Source organism: Euprymna scolopes, chromosome 7 (assembly GCF_053919585.1).
Source record: "Euprymna scolopes isolate OS-2025 chromosome 7, ASM5391958v1, whole genome shotgun sequence".
In the NCBI taxonomy this organism is placed as follows: domain Eukaryota; kingdom Metazoa; phylum Mollusca; class Cephalopoda; order Sepiida; family Sepiolidae; genus Euprymna; species Euprymna scolopes.
In genome coordinates, this window is record NC_136488.1 from 27,475,814 (window position 1) to 27,496,745 (window position 20,932).

Below are 20,932 nucleotides of genomic sequence, written 5' to 3' on the forward strand. Positions count from 1 at the left end.
TTTTTTTTAAGTTGCACGATTTCAATGTACTTGGCTTTGCCTGGGTCGTTTTTTAACATGGCCTCCTCTCTCATATTTTCAAGACTCAGACGTCCAGGAGTTTTTTTACCCGTGGCGATTTGCCATGGTTCTCCTTTAAGTAATCCATCTGGGGTGTCATTATTAGTCTTTTCATGGGGGAGGGGGTTGGAGTCATTAACTGAGCGTGGCATTCCCAAATGCTGACCAATTCTTGTTTTGGGGTTCACAGGGTTTTTTTAAGGGGGCACTCTGAAGTGAGGTGACCAATTTCACCACAATTCCAGCATGTTGGCCTCCTGCCTGCTACGATGATGGGTATTTTCTCCTCTCCTATTTCGAGGAAAAATGGTATGTTGATGAAGTTGTCTTTATCTAGCAAAATGTCAAAAGACCAAATGCCGTGGAATTCATCTACTTGAATAGATATTATTTCTCCGTATTTAAGGAAAAAGGCTCCTATTTGTTCCCCTTCTACATAGTGTGGGACGTGGAAAACGGAGACAGTCGTTCTCCGTTTACCCATGTATTCAGTTCTTAGTATGTGGTTTTGCGTGATAATCTCTTTTTGGGATAATGCTAAACATTCCTCCGCCGAGTTGAGCAGAACACTCCAAGTGTTATATCCCTTGCATTTTATAATGCGTAGGGGTCTGACGCCAGTTGAAGCCAATAGGTTAATGATAATATCTGCTGTGGCTCTTATTACTCTCTTGGTTTTCCGATCTACCACGAATAAGGTTAAACGTCTCTTCTGTATTTCCTGTAATTTGGGTAGGTTTATGGTTATCCCAGTTTCTGTAACATACTCCAAGCATTGTTTTGCTTTCTCTATAAAGTCCTTGACGTTAATTTCAACTTTTGGTGGTTTCTTCCATGTGTTGTTGGTCTCAGCAGGTGTAGTATATTCTGCTTCCATAGTGTCGACTACAACAGGCGTCTGGCTCGCAGAAGCGGCCATAGCCGAACCGTTTTAAAAAACGGGTAAAAAAAAGTTCAAAAACTGTTATAATAACAGTAAAAACAGTAGGAGAGGGGAAAAAAGTTGTGTAGAAAAAAATCCGGCTCAGTGAAGAGGAAGAAAAGGAAAAAGACAAAGAGGAGATAACAAACTTACAAAATAATCGCAGCGTATACTATCCCACACAGTCGGACGATTCTATTTAGAAACGATGCTGCTAAGAACTGACGAATCAAATTAATTCACGTTCTGCTACAAACCAATCAGAAACCAGAATTGCTTCATTAATATTAAACCTTTTCTGGAGCAATTTCACATGTTCTTTCCCGGGTTTCGACACGGTAAGAATATTTTGTTCTGTGGAACTGTCTACTACAAACAAGTCACCTACCAGGACTTGTGTGTAACGGCGAACCATCTGAAACTGTTCTGAAACTCAAAATGGCGTACACTTCTAGAGATTATAGACTCAGAGTGCGTCTTTATTTCGATCGATCCGAATCAAAATTCGAATTGTGGCAAGTTAAATTTATGGGATATCTACGAACCCAAAGGCTACACAAAGTACTAGAAACACAACCTGAAAACAGAAACGACCTCGACTTCATTGAAAAGAATGCAACTGTCTTTGCGGAATTAATACAGTGTTTAGATGACTGAAGTCTATCACTGGTAATGAGAGAAGCCCTGGACGACGGCTGCAAAGCATTAAACATATTGAGAGAGCATTATTTATCGAAAGGAAAACCCAAAATTATTTCTTTATACACTGAACTGACCTAATCACAAGAGTTTCCAATGTAGATACAGGACTCAAAATGGCGACTACATTAAAAATGTAGAGAGCTCTGTTAGCGAACATACATTTTTATTTTCGTGTACATTTGATGCTTCAACAAACAATAATAATGTTCTTGTCGATTGTGGGGCCACGGCACATGTGATTACAAAGGAATCTGATTTGATCAATTTTGATCCCAACTTTAAGCCACAAAATCATTTTGTAGAACTAGCTGACGGGAGTCGAGTCAATGATATCGTTTTGAAAAGAGGCAATGCGAAAATCTCGCTAAAGAACAATAAAGGTGAACAGTGTTTCTGTATTCTAGAAAACGCTCTTCTAATCCCAAAATTTAAACAAAATATATTTTCTGTACAAGCTGCCACAAAACAAGGTGCAAATATAAACTTTAGCCCCAATAAATCAAACTGGTATACCCGAATGGAACTGTTTTCGACATTAAAGAAAATGGACGACTATATTATTTAAATAGCGTAGTCCCATCAAAAACCGCCTGCCATGATCATGGCATAAACTTCTTGGACACTGCAATATTCCTGATATCAAAAAAGTTGCCGACTGTAGTTGATGGAATGCGAATACAAACATTAAAAAAAACCTTCGACTACGACGTCTGTACGCAGGGGAAAATGACAAACTATGAATACAAGATACCAGAAAAAAAAAAAAGAAAAATCCTATCAATGGTGCATTGTGACTTGAACGGTCCCGTAGAACCGATGGCCAGAGAACATTATAGATGTGTTGAATTTCGTAGATGACCATTCAGGTTTAATAATGGTTTATTTTTTAAAGAATAAATCTGATACCCTGCTAGTAACTAAGAAATATCTAGCCGACATGGCCCCCTATGGTGAAATCAAGTGTATTCGCTCTGACAACGGTACTGAATTTACCAATAAAGACTTTGCATTTTTACTAATTAACCATCATATCGGGCATGAAACAGCAGCTCCTAGATCGCCACACCAAAACGGGACTGCTGAACGTGCGTGGCGGACACTTTTTGAAATGACAAGATGCCTACTCATTGAATTAAAACTCCCTAAAAACCTCTGGACGTATGCACTTATTGCGGGAGCCTATATACGCAACAGGTGTTTTAACAAAACATTATCTAAAACTCCATATGAATCTTTCTGCGGTAAAAAAAACAACAACAAAAAAAAACAAATTTAAGCAGAATGCATATATTTAGTTCAACTTGCTTCGCATATATAGAGAAAAAGAGTAAATTGAATATTAAAGCTGACAGAGGTATATTTCTTAGATACGATAAAAACAGTCAAGCCAATTTAATATTTTTTCCCGAAAAAAAAAATAAAATAAAAAGGATCCGGTGTGTAAAATTCACAGACACGTTTAATTGTAAAGACGAAAACCCGTCATATTAAGAGGATGGAATTATATTACCTCAAATAATTAGAACAAGCGAAAACAATAAAAATGACGGAGGCGAGAGTGTCCATGATGATGATGATGATGATGATACCGATACGGTAGTGCCTCTCCCAAGAGATAAACATGTTATTTCTACCATGTGGGTCTTTACAAAAAAAAAAAAAGAGTACAGCATAAGGCGTCGAACAGCACAAAGCAAGATTTGTTGCTAAGGGGTGCTCTCAGATTTACGGTAAAGAATACTTTTCTACGTTTTCGCCGACCACAAACCTAACGACAATCAGAGTTGTACTGCAAGTCACATCACAATATGATCTAAACATCCATCAAATGGACGTAAAAAATGCTTATTTTAATGCCCCAATAGACTGTGAAATTTATATTACCCCTCCAGAGGGATTTATAAATTTCACAGTCTATTGGGGCATTCAAATAAGCATTTAATTAATAAATTTTAATTATCATATATGAATCCGAAAATTCCATTGTTCACATTGGTTTCTCCGATATTCTTCTAGTCAGAATTCTTTCTAGAAAGATATGGGGTACTTATAAAGAGAACAACGATATATATATATATATATATATATATATATATATATATATATATACTATAATAATTATTAAATACCTACAGACACTAGTGTTTCATCCTTTCGGGAATCATCAGTGCAGACAGTCACGATTAACACCAGTTCATAAATTCGAACCTGGCAACAGAAGCTATCCTTGGCTTCATTAGCAAGGACCCAATCCATTTCGCTACCGTTAACCGCGAGAAATATTGTTGAAATTTAAACATTTATTTTTTTAAATTTATTAAAAGGGCTGACATAATTATTTACTATAATAATTATTAAATACCTACACTCGTGTTTCATCATTTCGGGAACCATCAGTGCAGGGTGTCATGATTAACACCAGTCGATAGATTCGAAGCTGGCAACAGAAGCCGTCTTCGGCTTCATTAGCAAGGATCTAATCCATTCGGCTACCGTTAAATTGAATTTTAAACATTTATTTTTTAAATGCTTTTAACGTCTGTCAGAGTGATCTAATTGTTATATAATGATCTGCACATAAGAGCTAAATTGACCGACTTTTTTTTTTTATTACAACTGAAAGTGTTTAACGATAAGATACGAGTTTCTTAAAGAGCCTGATATAATTATTTACTATAATAATTATTAAATACCTACACTATATATATATATATATATATATATATATATATATATATAATACGAAACTAAAACTAACCGTAATATCTTTACATGGTTGTTACGGCCATAATATAAATACAGATACCAAACTTTTTAAAATTCTTTTTACAAAAAATCAATTATTGGGAAATAAAGGAATTTAGGAACCCAACAAATTGGATATATTTAAAAAAAAATTTTTTTAAATGGCTTAGGGCTCCCCGTAAAAACTTCACATAACTCTGTTCTTAAATAAGGATACGAAAATTAGGCGATACATTAATATTTAAATGGGCTTTTCTTTAACCACAACCAAGGTAAATTTTTCTCGCATGCTTTTCCCATTATGGATCCCTCCCCCCCCCGCCTTTTTTTCTTTCTATTCAAAAAATGCTACATTGCCTAAAGAGTGTTTATTTCATAAAGTCTGAAGAAATGCTGGTTTTTGAAAATTTTCAAACGATATAATGCTTGAAATTGTCAAACTAGACATTGAAACAATTGTAACGTAAATTGAAATACACTTTTTGTTGCCATTAACACCTTGTCTTGAAGTCTTGATTTTGCACACACAGTATATATATATATATATATATATGAATTTGGAGACAGGAACGAATCTCACAGGTAAGAAAGACATTTTTTTTATAGCAAAATTTTTAATTTGGAGCTGGAAATTAGATCCAGTATCTGGAACAAAAAATTTTTTGTTCTTGTGATTAAGGGAGATGATGTTTAATGAACACTGCTGGGGAGCCATGATTTAGTATACTGTTTGTTTTTAAATTCCCGAAACAGTGTTTAATGGTAAACAAATGATGATTCCTGAAATAACATTAGGACTATTGTGAATTTGAAAAAACAAGTTAATACAGCGATTGTAGGTGACTAAATGACTTACTGACTAAATAGTTTTCCAACGAATGATTAAAAAATATAAAAATTAAATAAGTTTTTATTTAGTTTTAAAGGTTAAAAATCTTCCAAATTTTATATCTATCTACTATTATATAAAAGTAACTTTGTCTGTGTATGTGAGTTCGTTTTTTGTTGTTTTTGTTTTTTTTACTCATGTTCACCCCTTACAAAGCATATCGCCACTTGGATGTAAGGGACTACTATTTGGGCATATGTCTAGGAAAGATTAACAAGGTATTTGTTTATGTTACATTTAAACTTCTGCATATCAGTACAGCCAGGAAAGCAGGCAGTAGGAAGGGAATTCCAAAGTCTAACTGTTCAAGGGAAGAAACTATTAGAATAGAAAGCTTTCTGGCATTTAGGGACAACAACAGTGAAGGAGTGAAATCTTATTGCTAAACAGGTTTGTCGAGGATATGTACGTCGAGGAGATACAAGTGAAACGAGTTCATCAGAACACATTCCATTAAAATATTTGTAAAACAGGCACAGTGATGCAACATTACGGCAATGAGACAGGGGCTAGAGCTTAGTTAATAAAGTGGGACCGATTAGATTGACAACTTCTTTTTTTGGACTTTATCTAAGAGGGAGATGCTAGTGGTAGATGCACCAGCGCAGATGTGGCAACAATACTCCATGAATGGTGGTCTTGTAAAGGTACAGGATACTCTCAGGTGCGAGTAGTCTGTGATAAGTATCGCTACTTTGATAAGTATCGATACTCGAAATAATCTGATAAATAAAGGATCAGGTAATTTTTATCAAAGTTAACATCTTACACAGCCTAACATAGAAAGCGCATTTGAGAAATTTTATTACCACACAAGCTGAAAATTCTAACATATAAAATCAACAATAACAAAGTGGTGTGTTCGAAATGAATGTTTCTGTTTAAAGCATAATTTCATAAAGATACTTGACTTTTTCATTTTAAACTGTAATTCAAGTCATTATCACCGCGCAAGCAGTAATGCCAGTCATAAAATCAACAGTGGGTTCTTTGATATGACAATGGCGCGTTTGAAATCAATGTTTCTGTTTAGAGCACAGTAGAAGCATGATAATTTCAAACGTTAAGCATTTTAAACGTTAATTCTCCAATTAGAGCAGATAATCAAACGATTTGATTGAAAAATGGGCTATTTTATCGATTTCGATGACAATAAAAATATGGGAGTGTGAAACATTCTTTGATTATCATTCTAGTATATATATATATATATATATAACTACTTAATTTACTCACATAAAATTAATATACGAAAGTATAGATTTACTTCAAAAGTGCTCAATACGTAGGTAGAGCTAGTTAGTAAGTTATAAAATATATATGGCGATTAAGTTACATTGAATATTCCGCGTTTCATCCACTTTAGGATTATATATATATATATATATATATATATATATATATATATATATGATGAAAAATATGGAAATATATGATGGAAAAATGAAAAAGGAACAAACTAAAATTTTATATTCACATTACAAACGCAACAAATATATTTTCAACCACTGTAGTGGCATTTTATTTCTTCAAGTGAATCATCCCGAGGAAGTTTTGAAATAAAGACGAAACCTTGAACATATAATTTTGGTTTGTTCCTTTTTCATCTCTCTCTCTCTATATATATATATATATACAAATAAATCGGAAGCAACGCCCTGAAAAGTGTAGAGGAACGGGTATTATTTTGGAGTCCTGGTTGTTTTACCAAGGTTTTAAAGTCTAGTCTACCCTACTATCATATTTTAAACTTTCCCTTTCAGAATTTATTATTATTTTTTTTTGACAATTACTTTCAAATTTACTTTCAACACCTGGTATTTCTAAATGGTTCACCGGACAAAGCCCAATGTTGCTTAACTTAAGTAATCCGTTGAGAACCTGTTTTTATAGCGTTCGGCAGGAAAAAATTCTGATTGCTACAGGTAAATAAAAGTTTTACTTGATATTAAGTCAAAATTCCTTAAAACTTAATTTCATTATATATATATATATATATATATATATATATATAGGGTGACCCAAAACAAAACGTGATATCTCCGTTATTTATTCACCGATTGCCCTTATTTTACAGGACAAGGCAGAATCAACGACCGTGAGTACACCAAGACCCCATTTGAAGCTGGGACAAAGGATACACTGTTAAATTTAATTCAGAGAAAACACTAAGAAACGAGGCCTAATTAGAGTTGGGGCGCGTTTTTTTAGGGTCACGTTATGTATATATATATATATATATATATATATATATCATGCCACTAGAAACTTTTTAATCTAATATAAATGCTGAAAGATATAAGTACATTAACTATTGATCCCTGTATTTTTTTTTTTTATAAAAAACAGAAAAGTCTAAAAATATATTTTACATTTTTTTTTTATGAGTTTACTCGCTGTCAAAATGTCGGCTGTGTTTTTTTTTCTCTCTCCTGTTTCTCGATTTTTTTAGTTCGTCTTGTTCAATCTGAAAAAATAATTTCAACAATAAAATTCTAAAGTAAAAATTTTGAAAATATAAATAAATAAAAATAGTAAAAGTATATAATATTCTTTATTTATCACAGCGAAAAAATCGAATGTTTTTATTAATTCTTGACAAACTCAAATTCTTTTTCTTGCTGATTTTTCAATTCATTTCTAGAGTAAAAAAATAATAAAATATTAAAATATGTTCTTCCTTTAAAGCTTGAATTATTTCTTGACCACTGGCAGTCATTTCTCTCGTATTTTTTTAATATATATTTCTATTATGAAGTTAGTGACAATATATATATATATATATATATGTATAACTACTTCATTTACTCACATAAATTTAATATACGAAAATATAGATTTATGCGTAAACTTTAAGTATTTACTTCAAAAGTGCTCAATACGTAGGTAGAGCTAGTTAGTAATTTATAATATATATATTATATATATATATATATATATATATATATATATATATATACTAGCTGGACTGGACGCCCGGCGTTGCGGTCCTACAAAATACTTAAACATGATATTTTAATTTATGCAGATTGCTTATGTATTATTATAGACTCAACCTCTATTGAATATGATATATTATGAGGATGACCTCCAATCCGTAGTGGAATGGGGACAAAAATGGTTGGTCACATTCAATGCTGCTAAGAGTAAGAGGAATAATTTGGAAAAAATGATAATGATAATTCCGTTCATCAAATTCCATCTGTGTTTGTTTACAATATCACGTCAGCTGAGGTTTGGGCTTGATCATGAAGATAGTCTTCCTTCTCTTATAGATAAAAAAAGAAATTCTGAGGGGAATATTTTACGTTACACCGGCCAAGGTTACACCGATGTAATGTAAAATATTTCCCTGTAAAAATTTTTTATTTATATGAGAAGAAAGACTATTTTTAAGATCGAATTTTTCGATTTTCGTTACTTATCGGATGAATTTCTGTAAAAAAACATATCTAAAAACACTGCCAGAAATATAAATTACCTTTGTGTGAAATTTGCACAAAATAGGCTCAGTGGGGGTCTCATTTCACGGTAAATTTACATAGGAAAGTGATCCTCACTCTAAGATGTAAAATTTTGATTTTTTTTTTTAAAGTCCTCCTTTTAAATTATCTTTAAAGGCTGTTTAAACATTTTAGTCAAAAAAAGTTCGGTCTGCTCCACCGCCCCGTTATTTTTTATTTACTTATTTGCGACTTTTTTAAAAGGTGTTTTTGCATTTAACGACCTACGCTATTTTAAAATAGTATTTCTAAGTTAAATTCAAATTTTACGATGTCTTTTTGAGTAAATTGTTAGGTGAAAGTACAGAATAGTTACAAGATACCTCCCCCCCCCGATGTTTAATAATAGGTTTCTAAATAATAGCGTTATTATTTTTTAAGTAAATTACACGCGAATTCATGTAAACAAATGGGAGTGCTGAAAGATCCATTATATAAGAGGGGTGTAATCAGTTGAAAAAAGTTGAAAAAGAAAACATAAAGAAAAAATAGAGTGTACAATGTACAAGTCCACTCTAGTTTTTTGTGTGCCTTAAAAATATCGGGAAATAATAATTAGGTAAGTAATATTTAACGGTGAGATCGTATAGATTATGAAAACTTCTATTTATATTGTTTAAAATTAAAAATAAAACTATTTTTATTGCTAAAATTATAATAAGTTCTATATATATTGTTTAAAATAGATAAGTGTTGGGTTTTTTTAAGTTTTGCTTATATTATTTATTTTAGAAAAAGGAATTTCTGCTTATGGCTTTGTTTTTATTTCTCTACACATGCGCATCGTAAAGCGAATGCGGAAACACGGTTTCAACATTCAAGTAAAAGGATTTTAGTTTTATAATATACTAGCTGTACTCGCCCGGCCACGCATTGCCGTGCCTGAGTCTGGTTGAATCAAGTATTAGATTGATTTGTATCTTAGAGGCACACACACACACACACACACACACACACACACACACACACACACAGAAAGAAATGCACACACGCACAAGCACAAACAAAAAACACTCACATCGGAAAAAACATACACGCACACACAAAAAATACAAATACAACCGTAAACACACACGGGAGCACACGCACAAAATCACACACGGACAAAATCACACACGGACAAAATCACACACACACACACACAAACACGCACACAGACATGGACGCACACAAACGCGCAAAAAACACACACAGAAAAAATGCACATACGCACACACAAAAATAAACACAAACATGCATACACGGACCAAAAAACTCACGCACATTCACAAACTCACACACACACGTATGCATTTCGCAAATAGTAAGGAGTAGACAGTTTAAAGGATTCAAAATCACACATAAGGATAATTTACGATTATGATTTAATGTTAGAGTCAAACAATATAGTTAACTAGCATTTCAGCCCGGCGTTGCCCGGGTGTTTGGAGATGTATGTAGAGGCAAAAAAAAAAAAAAAAAAAAATGAAAAGCCGTCAATTTTTTTAAACTTTGACCCCTATTATGACTCCTTTACATTTATTTTTTTGTGCTCAAATCAAGGTATTAAGTTAGATCCACGTCCAAGGAACCTATATCTAAAATTTTAAGTGTTTAGACCAAAAATTGTCGGATTTGGTAGAGTTCTCAAAGGTCAAATCGTTTAACTTTGACCCCTTAACAGCGAAATTTCTGGCCGAAAACCGATCACAAAGATTTTCCCAAATCTCACTACCCTGTATATCAAATTTCAAGTCTGTAGGGTTAAAATTGCAGAATTATCGTGTAGGGAAATGTACACACACACACACACACGTTCACCTTTATAGATATATAGATTGTGTACTGAAAAAATAAAGAAAACAGCATTGTTGAGTGTCTGGTAAAGAGAATCGAAGTAAGGAAAAAAACCAATGCTAACTGTAAATGTTATTTTTTTTTGGTCAGGGATTGTATTTTTTATGCTGGGTACGGGAGAGAATTCTAAGTACAAACAAATGAAAAAAAAAACACGGAAAAGTGGACGACCCTTTACAAAACCCACTATAAAAATACCATCTACGGTTATGATTAAATGTTAGAGTCAAGCAATATAGTTAACTGTGTATATAAAAAGCAAAGACAATCGCAGCGTTAATTGTCTGGTTAAGAGAATCAAAGTAGGAAAAAAAAACAAAAAAAAAAACAATGTCAATCGAAATTGTTATTTTTTTCATGCGTTGTATTTTTAGGGTGGGTACTGGAAAGAATTCAACGTAATTAAAAAAAACGGAAAAGGGAATGGCCTGTTACGAAATAAAACTAAAATTAAAAAACAACATGGAGTATCGACGTAAACAAAAGAAAACAATGTTAACTGTAAATGTTAATTTTCTTTGTATCAAGAATTTAAGGGTGTTAGTTTCGTGGTGATACTGTTTCTGTAGGTAGCGATAAGGGTATTAATACGTAAATTTACAAATATGAATGGTTAATATTTGTTAGTATTGGCTTAATATTTGCAAAACGATTGTTTCGCGTATAGAGAGACACCATGTTTGTAAAGGTCGGATGCGTTCGTTTTTTCATTAAGGTGTGTATTCCCACATAATTGATCTGTCAGTTTTTAGCCAATGAGAACAGCCGGATATTTCAGAGGGAAAAAATTATTATTTTGTAATCGGTAACTGGAAAGGTAATGGTACGTATATGAGTGTATGAACCAGATACGAAGGATGCAAGGGAAAAATAGTTATAAGATGTGTATATAGTCCCAGTGATGAGTGGGGGTGGTGAGAGGACTTTAGATTTAGAGGTAAAAATAGGAACTACCACGTAAAAAGATGTTGCGACTGCAATAATGTAGCTCCTCGGATGAAATGTAGGATTTTATAACGACTAATGTGTCTAAAATGACGTTCTAGACTTACATAAGATAGTTGCTAATAATGTAGATATAATAAAATTGTATGTGGCATCTGTTGTTGCAAACCTACGGTATTTGGTCCAAAAGGGAATTTCTGCAATCAGTTCATATATATATTGCCCGGTTATACAGTAATTTAAACATATTTTAATTTATGCAGATTGCGTACGTCTTATTATGGAATCAGTCTTTTATTGACTACTAGCGAGGGGTACCCGGCGTTGCCCGGGTGTTTGTAGGTGTGTGTGAAAAAAACAGGTGCCCGTGAAAAAAAAGCCTTGGCGACGCGCAGTTGGAAAATAGTAAAGTGTGAAAAAAAAAACAGGTGCACGTTTTTGATTGACGTGACGGCGATAGCTATTCAGCAGTTTGCATTTTGTGCGGGACAGTTTTTAATGAGGTCAATAAATCGGTTTGTTTGTTTGTTTTTAAAATCCCCGCTCCCCCGTCTGATATGACGAAGTCGACATTGACCAAACGTTAGACCACTGACTCTGGACCTGTGATTAGAGTCGAGTTTTGCTTTTTTTATACCGAAAACCAAATGTACCGCGTGCCGATGCGGGAAATGTGGAATAATTAACGTTTGAAAGTCAATAAAATTAAATAGACAGGCGAGTTCCGTGGTTAACTGCGATATATTACAATTTATAGATGATATAAAAAGTTTTAAGTTGTGAAGCGAGTGAGCGCTTCTCTAAAAAAAGCCTTTTGTGGACATCGAGGAAAAGCGTACATACATACATACATACATACATACATACATACATTTTCGCTTTTATATTTATAGATTATATGTTATGAGGAATAATTTGCCTGGTAGACTAATTCGCAAAAAAATTTTTTTTAAATAATAACAATGTCGTTTATTAAATTCTGGGGTTCACAATGCCACATCTGATATTTAGCCTTGATGATAAATGACCTGGAAAAGTCACTTCTGATTAATGGTTTGTTTTAAAATGTGCAAAGGAAGAAATGATTTTCGGTTATTTTAAATAGCACTTCTTTTATCGTAAATTGAACTCATTAATAAGAAAAAAATAGGGTGAGGTACGTCAGGGCTTGAATAGGGTATCATCCGATTTGTAGTCGAATGCTCTACCACTGAGCTATATCCGCTTTTTTTAAGAAGAAATGATTTGCTGATATATTATTATTTACCTTGGCCGGTGTAACGTAAAACATTCCCATGTAAAAATTCTTCTTTCTTATATATAAGTGTTATAGCTCTGTTAAAGAGTTACAAAGAAAACGAGAATGTCAAAATAAAGTAACAACATGTATTGCAAAGCATACAATAGGTGGATTGTACGTCGTAGCCGATAAACGACTTAGGTTGGTCCACCGGATATCGACTGACATCTTACAGTTTAGTCTTCCGGTATTTATTGAGATTGGAATAGTCTATTAGTAGGTAATATAGATTAGTTCCGCCACAACAATTCCCTCCCAAGCTGATAGCTCCGGATGGTGTATCAGTATTTTTTCCTCTTTGTGTGAACCATGAACGGCTCGGTGATTTTCCTTTTCCTGTTCGAACGTCGTGGTTCTGGTGTGAATTGAGGAAGCTCAATATCAAATGTGTCGTAGTCGGTTTCAATAGCCTCTATTTCTTGGGGGATTCATTGTTCAGGCGAATTTTTTATCTTTTGGCCTGCAAAAACCCCGGTTTATTACCATTTTCACATGTATTAATCGTGAGAATTTAATAAAACAAGTAATTACTTGCGTGGGTAGACTGCCACAAGTAATTTAAGGTCATTAAACCTCACCTAGAACCCCGCTTGTAATAACCCATCAGACAAGGGGCGATAGTTTGTCAGGGTTTTCTACTAGCGTTAGTTACCTGATGAAATGCCTGTTTTGAAGAGACGCCAAGTAAAACGGTCTAGTATTTCTTCCATATTGTAGAAAAACAGTTTGAGTGCTATTATTTTGCTGCACGTAATATCTTTAAGTGATATTGACTCAGTAAATAATGTTCCAATACTGATGAAAAATAGAGCTGTGACTGATAGTTGTTGCAGTGTAGCTGAAGCTTTTGCATTCGGTGAAAAAATCGCCTACAGTCGCATAGACATTTACGACTGGGTCGGTTGGCGAGGGTGTCATCACTTCAGCACTAGCGATAGAGTACCCTGCCTGATTTCGGTTTCTTGGTTTGTGGTTAGGCGCTGTTCTCGTTAGGTGGGAAGCTAGTTTTGTTTGGTCTATAACAGTATCAGTTTGTTTTGTGTCTTCTGTTTAGCTTTTCATAGCCTAGAAAAGTTTGCTTTTAATTTGTTTTTCAAGGCATGGACGTTTGTTTGACTTTTTATTTTAATTTTACAAGAATTATTGGTTGGCTAGTTCCATAATTTAAAGTCATGAATTCAGTCCGGCTCAAATATATTAGTGGTATTCCTTAAAAAATAAAATTAAAATTTTTTCGTCTCCCAATAATGTGACATTCGCTAAAAAGTCACCTTCGAAGTTTATTTGCGTACCGTTAACAGCATTTGCTGCTTTGTGTGTTCTCAGCATTGTGGGTTCATTCAATTTCTTCTAGTTATTGAAATTTACTATCGAAATGTCTGAACCCAAATCGAGTTGCACTTTTATTTCTTTATGAATTTTTATGGTCACATATTTTCGCAACCTTATTCGTTATTTTCAGTCTCCACAAAACACACTCGGGTTTTGTATTTCATTTTATTTCTGCAATGAGTATTCATTTTATGTCTGCAATGAGTATTCATTTTATGTCTGCAACGAGCACCTTTGTGTTTTTTTTTTTTTTTTTTTTTTTTTTTTTTTTTTTACATATTAAACATTTTCTTGGTAAATATGGACAGTCTTTCACCTAATGCAAATTACCAAATCGATTGCACGGGGACGAGATTTTTCTTTCTTTAAATTCTTTCTTACCTATATGTCGATATATGTGTCCTTTTTCACTAACTTGTGTTTTATTTTTTACGTGTTTTTTAAATTGTCTCTCTGCTTTTAATCCGTGCGACTCCAGCAATATGTTTTAATAATTTCTATTTTCTGGCAGCCTGCCATTAAATTTTGTAGGATTAGGTTTCATTCATTTCCTAATTTTGTTAGGATACACCTAATTTCTGCAACTCTACCAGAAGTCAGTCCTTGTGCGAATACTAAACATTTAACATTGTCTGAACTGAGGTTTATAAATTTGAATTCGTCGCAATGTTTTTATACCATGGCTGTGTATGCGGCGAGATCATCCTCGTAATTCTTCTGCAAATTTAGATATAACTAACACTTATGGAGTGAAGAAACTTTCGGGCTAAATAGTTCTGTAAAAAGTTCCGACATTTTTCCGTGGTAAAATAAAATCCACAAACTTGTTATGCTCGGCCGTTTGTAGTTTCTGTAATAATAATAATAATAATAATAATAATAATAAACTGTTTCTGGCCTGGCCATTGTTTGCAGTCGATACAAAAAAATAAGCTTCAAATGATTTAGCTTCTTTAGGTCCACAGTATAAATTGTCAATCGCTTCCATATTAAATCTTGTGAAAATGCGGTAGTATTATCGGTGGACATATTTTTACGGTTTGAGTAAGCAGCTCTTTCATGTGATGTTGATTTTCATGTTACTTCTAGCCTCATTGTTGTAGCTATTGCTGTTGTCTTTCGTCTCAGCGTTTCTGGTGTTAAAATAATTATTGTTGTCTTTCCCCTGCACGTTGTTGTAGTTCAATTTGCAGTTTTAATAATTGTTCCAATGTACTTTGTAAGAGTTCCATTTTTGTATGATAGATAAAAAACTGAATTTACATAAATTTTACAAAACCATGTTCAGATTAACCCGTTTTTAGTATTTTTTAGAATAACGGGGGGAAAGTGAACAGTATTTCGTTTCCTTCAATCATTTTGCAAACGAACGTTGAACAGTTTTAAATTCCTTGAATATTTCTTCCAAAAAGATTGTCTTTTTCATAGAAATATATATATACTCAGAAATATTTTCCATAGAACAGAAAAAAATGTTGATGTTGACGAAAAAGTCGAAAACCGTATGTACTTTTTAGTAAGCCAAAAAAAAAAAAAAAAAAAGAAAAGTTTGCTGACACACTTATTTAATGATTGCGAGAAAAAACACGAATAATTCCTATATCTCTTTCTATTGTATTTACGGGTGCGTCACGATGTCGTAAAGATAAGAAAACTATGAAAATATTCTTACTTTACACGAGTTTATGTCCACGCACTTATTTGGTTTTCGCGAGTTCCTCTCTTCCTCCTTTCCTCAGTGTTTTCTGAACACTTGCTTGGTTTAATAAAGCTTTTCTTTTTGAGTTCATTTAAATTCTGTGGGTATTTTAAATTCGAGTGACTTCTGTGAGTTCGAAATCCGACGTTGCCATTGTTAAAGCTCTGTTAAAGGGTTACAAAGAAAAACAGAAAGCCGAAATAAAGCAACATGTATTGCAAAGCATGCAATAGGTGTGGTATTGCATTGCAATGGGCTACCGGATATCGACTGGCACATTACAGCTTAGTCTTCTGGTATTCATTGAGATTGGAATAGTCTATTAGTAGGTAACATAACTTAGTTCCACCACAACAATAAGAGAGAAAGACTATTTTTTAAGATCGAATTTTTTCAGTTTTCGAAAATGATTCGCTGAGATTTTATGTCCCCTGGCCGGTGTAACGTAAAATATTTCCCTGTAAAAATTCTTCTTTTTTTTATCTATAAGAGAGAAAATACTATTTTTAAAATCGGATTTTTTTCGATTTTCGATACTTGTCAAATAAATTTCTGTACAAAACATATTTAAGAACACTGCTAGACATATAAATTACCGTTGTGAAAAATTTACAAAAGATAAGATCAGCCGTTTCTGAACCTATGAGAAAGGAACTCACACACACAAAGTGATTTTATATAAGAGTGGATATATATTTATGGTTTTGTTATATATATACATACATATATATATATAATATATATATATATATATATATATATATATATATTATTCCAAATTAATATTTTTCAGAGATGAAACAACCAATGAATTTAACGAAGTTCATACAAGAGTGCCCAATACTGAAGTAGAGCAAGATATACTTTTTAATGCTTATGTGAAGCAAATAAAATACATCTATCTATCTATCTATCTATCTATCTATCTATCTATCTATCTCTTATATCTATATACCTTTTATTTATATACATATATATAAAGTTTCGTGGTTCAATTTTAAGTTCTGAAAAAACAATAGATAGAGACATATACTCGATTTAAGAATTTATTGCTTGACAAAGGAATAAATCCACCCAATTTCTGATATACTTTGTCAACACCGAGGAAGAATTTGGACCACAGCAAATAACATGCAATCAACGCAACAACGAATAAGGCTACCTGGTATACTTTTCGAAATATCAATAAGGAGCAGTACGCTTTCGCTATATGGGAATATCACTTTCTCCCATGGGCCTATTTTTTGCCCACCCGGATTTATAACCCCGAATGACATTGGACTCCTTCCGATAATGGATTACCCAGGTTGTATCAACTTCTCTTTTCGTATAATTTTCTCCATATAATTATCCACAACCACTCAAAAAACTATTTTCAATAATTGTGCTGAAAAGCAAAATAGCGTCCATTCGCAGCTGAACATTTTGCTAACTGCATTTCATTTCCTCTGATGATATGAGCCACTGTTGAAAAACCATGGATTAAGGAAATTAAAATAACTCCTTCTATATATTCCTTTGTCAAGCAATAAATTCTTAAATCGAATATATGTCTCTATATGTTGTTTTTTCAGAATTTAAAATTGAACCACGAAACTTATATATTGCTCTATTCTTAAATATTGAGCTTTTCTTTTTTGGCTAGGATCTCCTTGAAAGTATTACTTCAAGTAATATCTATCAGGATTTTTCATCTGAATTTCTATCAGTCTCTTATCTCGCTTATATATATATATATATATATATATATATATATATATATATATATATATATATATATATATATATGATAAGCGCAAGTAACTACAAACTTAACTATAAATCTAGTAAACATATCAGATGTCACTTTCCTTCCAACTCTTATTTGTCAAAACAACAACAACACACACATCTTCTCTCTCTCTTTCTATCTCCATACTTTTATGGCAATGTTTATACAAATATATTGGAGATCTCAGAACTCAGTGAGTAGATCTACTGACTATCAACTAGATCAGCGGTTCTCAACCTTTTTTGACCCATGGACCCCTTTTCCCTTCTTTTTTTTCTTGGTGGACCCCCTTATAATTTTTGGTCATAAAACAATATTCTATTTCTCAATATAATTTTTTGAGCTTTTAATAAACAAATAAATATTATATAATTAAACTTTATTTTTAAATGAAAACTAATTTAATGCAAATAAAGTATTTTACAAAAATTATAATAATGAAAACTTGATTAACGCTAACTGTTTTTTGTGTTTTTGTAAATTCACGTAATGGAATGAATGTGTGTGTGTGTGTGTGTGTGTGTGTGTGTGTGTGTGTGTGTGTGTGGTTTTGGTACTTATGCAGGATACGGGCCGTGCTATTTTGTAGATAGGATTTTTAAGTTATACTCAATTTTTACGGTATGTTTTGTTCCATTAAATTGTTAGGTGAATGTACATACATCTCAACCTTTTCCCGGCTATCGCCCCCAAAAGCTATTTTTGACTTAAGTTAATTCATAATCGCCTCCAAGAATAAATAATAACAAATATTGTAATTATGACTAACCAACACTAGAAACATTTTGTACATGCAAATGGAAAACAAATTAATTAAAAATAATTTTATTGCAAATTTACAAGAAATGTGGAGATTCTAACTAGTGTGAGCCCTGAGATTGGTGATGTTTCGCTAAAAATTCAATGTCAGGTTTAATATTACTCAAGCAGATAAAATTGATTGAAAATCGCCCCCCAAAATTTGATTTTCGCCCACTAGGGGGCGATTCGCCCCCGGTTGAGAACCGCTGAACTAGATGATTGTAGGTCCGATTCCTGGATTGGGATTGGTGCTATTTTAATCGCACTGAAGAGCGAAAAAAGTCTATCTGTGGATGACTGCATTTATATGCAAATAGGTACAAAAGTCTGGACTATTGGATAACGTACTGTAGAGATTCTTTTTGATTTTAACATGATTTTAATCATATAAGTATAATGCATTATCCTGCTCAAATGGAATGTCATTACCAATTTTATGAGATATGTGGCCTCAACATGATTTGGGTTTCATCATATCTTATGAATTATGTGTCAAGATGTTTGTATGACAGATTTCCAGGACAAATAGATTGAACACCAAAAACCTGTTGAGTAGCCAACAAAATCTCTAGATTTGAATCCTTCAGGGATATATTAAATCAATGGTTTATGCTAGTAAACCAAGAATTTTACAAAGACTAGAAAATAACATCACTCATGTAAACCATAAAAGAGAACATAATGTGTCTGATGCTATCACTAAAAGATTCCAGTACAAGGTCAACGAGCTCCTTCTATCCTACCCTAAATGTATTGCCTTCATTATGACTGAGGAGCTCCATATATACCCAGTATGGTAACTCTCCAGAATATCAGGGGGAGGCTGTACTATATCGTGCCCAAAAGTGACCTCGAACCGTGCAAGGCAGGGATATTGTTGTGGAGTACAAATCACCTCTATTTGAGAACTAAGTGGAATCAACGTCCTATGAATACCACTGATTTCAGAGACTAGATGGAGACATTCATACCATGTTTAACCGCATGCTACAAACACGTTCCTCTCATACCACTTTAGTGGCTCCTGTATTCTTTATGATAAATACATATTATATTTTATGCACTTTACACTACTTGTGGTTTCTTTCATCTGTGGCACCTAGCACGGGTCTACAACAGATATTCATCTCCTTTAGGAATTATACGCTTACTTGTATACATACTGTTAAAGTTGGAGTTATTGAACTTGGTGGCCTTCTTCTATATATTTAGTTATTTCCCTTGTCTCAAGTAGATATTTAATATGATGTCCGGTCAACAGTAACACGTGTTTATCTTACATCGTGGAAAGTACTAAGTGAACTAGCATTGGTAGCAGAGCCCATTTTTCGTGTGACAGATATTATGTCTCTTCAACTTAGGTTGAAACACAATTGAAAGAAAGATGGCGTCATTTATGAAACAGCCACCTATTTTGCAGAGTGAAGAAATGTACACCGAGTGGAAACAAGACATAAGTATATGGTATATCATCACGGATTTACCTAAGGAAAAACAGGGCCCAGCAGTATTTTTGTCATTGCCACAAAACATATGAGAATGCATTCGACACTTAAACATCACAGATATCCGCCGAACTGAAAGTACATTCAGTAATGGCACTGTGGAATGTCACAATCTAATATTGGCTGAAGCAATGGCGAAAACAGTGGAAGATGAGAAATGTGAACCAGAAGTAGCTTTGGCTTGGGCTGTTAATGCCAAAAATGTTATTCAGAATCATTCAGGACATAGCTCAAATGAGCTTGTTTTTGGATCCAACATAAATATGCCGTCAGTTTTGATAGACCAGTTACCCACTTAAGACGCTTCATTAACCATTTGCATTATTAGAATAAATTTAAATGCCTTACATTCTGTGAGAAAAAGGTTCATGAAGGCTGAATCAAGTGAAAAAATTCGGAGAGCACTGCGATTTAATATAAGACATTATACAGATGAGTGATTTGTGACAGGGGACAACGTTTACTATAGAAGACAAAACTATAAAGGGTGGTGTGGCTCTGCCAAAGTTTTGGGTAAAGAAGGTCAATGTGTATTGATTCGACATGGAGGAGCATTTCACTTGATGAAGGTAAACAATGACCTTGAAGGCTAAGGAGTAAAGAAAATACAATTCCCTTAAATGAGATGAATGAAGTCTTAGAAGAGGAAGTTGAAGATCAACATGATGAAAATTCGAATAGTAACAAGGAGGAACTGAAATACAATACTATAAGGTCGAGTAAAGGGAAAATAGTGGAATATGCAATTATTGGAAGTAATGAGTGGAAAAAAGGAAATTATGAGCATTGGAGGAATATAGAACCAGCTGCAGAAAATGAATTTCCAGTGTTTATCAATTGGGATAAGCTTGATCAGTGGCAAGAACTTCCTTAAGTAACAGAAGATCATGAAGAACATGTTTTCCTCACGACTGAACAAGAA